We start from the raw sequence: 1,417 nt of genomic DNA on the forward strand, positions 1-1,417 counted from the left end.
CCCCCCATTAGCGATGCTCAGGAACGCTCTTTGCATTTATTTTCAACAACACAAAACAAACAAAAAATGAAGCATTTTGTCGAGAGTATTTTTTATGACGTCACGGTTTACGGTTTTGAGATGCATGTATAACGTGCCCCAATCTGTGGTTTTGAAGGTTTACTCACTAAGGAATGCATTTGGTATTGTAAAAACTTGTTAAAACACACAAAAGATGTGTTAAAATAAAGACAAAAAAAAGTTGTTTCTATTCGATTTATTCTGTTACCGGGTCACTCGTTCGGAAATTGATTTACACGTTTCTTTATTTGTCTTGGACGATTTGTACATTTAAGCTAACTCCGCACTAGGCACTCTAACTTGCATGATGAATCTTCCCTGGGGCTATCCCCGCGATGAATCGATGAATGAAACGATAAATGGAATGGAGGGACAGGGGACTCTCCCCGAGGAAAGGACTCTTTCAGAGGCAAGCACGCATTATGGCTACCACTCAGTACTCGTGTGTCTGGTAGCCGTTACCGAACGACTGGGACTGATAGTTCGCAGCGGCCGGTTCCGTATCGTCGTGATACGTTACCAAATCGTACTGATTATTGTGGAGCTTCACCCGGCTTTGCGATTTCGACTGGTCCTGGTACGACTGGCCGCCAACAGGAGCCGTAGGATAGTGTAGCCTGTTGTCGTAGAGCGGCTGTTGGCTCAGATAACCCTGGTGGGGATGATGGTGCTGTTGGTGATGATGGGTTTGGTGCACCACTTGGTGCGGGGCTTGTGCTTGTTGTTGCGGCTGGAATGGGGCGGCCAGTGGAAACTGGGCATGGCCAGGGTAGAACACGTTGTTCCCGAAGTACTGCGTCATCGGATAAGCGTTCTGGTAGGCTGGCTGTGCCTGCCAAACCGTGGCCGGTTGCACGTAGTGCTGGTAGCTAACCAGTGGAATCGGTGTCGGTCGGAAGCCACCCTCCCGTACCTCGTACTGCGAGCTCAAACCATTAACGGCTGCTGGATCGATGTCGTCAGTCGCTTCGGTACTCGCACCACTACTGGCTGGCTGCTCAACCGGAGCTGGTGTGTCACTCGTTGTATTCAGCGTATCAATGCTATCACCGCTAGTATTTTCCGCACCCGAGAGCGCGGGTGTTGCTTCCGGTGCTGCTCCTGCTCCTGGTGCTGCTGCTGCTGCTGCTGCTCCTGTTGCTGCTCCTGTTGCTGCTGGTTCGGCTGGCAGCTCAGTCGGTAATGCGGCCGGTGGCATCGGTTCCGGGATAATAGGCGTCGTTGGCGGTGCTGCCATTGTCGTGCTGGCTAGCTGGGTTGTTTCTTCCGGTTCGTGGGTCGTGCTGAGCAGCGATACCCGTGTCGGTTCCAGCGCATCCGCCTCCAGTGCCTCGCTGTACGGGTTCGCCAGCTTCTC

General features: G+C 52.1%; 1 protein-coding gene across 1 annotated transcript in view; it reads left to right on the forward strand.

The window, feature by feature from the left end:
* The window catches only part of LOC125948428 (mitochondrial 2-oxodicarboxylate carrier), an 11,477-nt gene extending 11,233 nt beyond the window's left edge, over nucleotides 1-244 (forward strand). The window contains exon 10 of the mRNA XM_049674456.1: nucleotides 1-244. This exon is cut by the window's left edge and continues 338 nt beyond it. The gene's annotated coding sequence lies outside the window, so the exon portion shown is untranslated.
* The last annotated feature ends 1,173 nt before the right edge of the window (nucleotides 245-1,417 follow it).

This window comes from Anopheles darlingi, chromosome 2, assembly GCF_943734745.1.
Source record: "Anopheles darlingi chromosome 2, idAnoDarlMG_H_01, whole genome shotgun sequence".
NCBI lineage: Eukaryota > Metazoa > Arthropoda > Insecta > Diptera > Culicidae > Anopheles > Anopheles darlingi.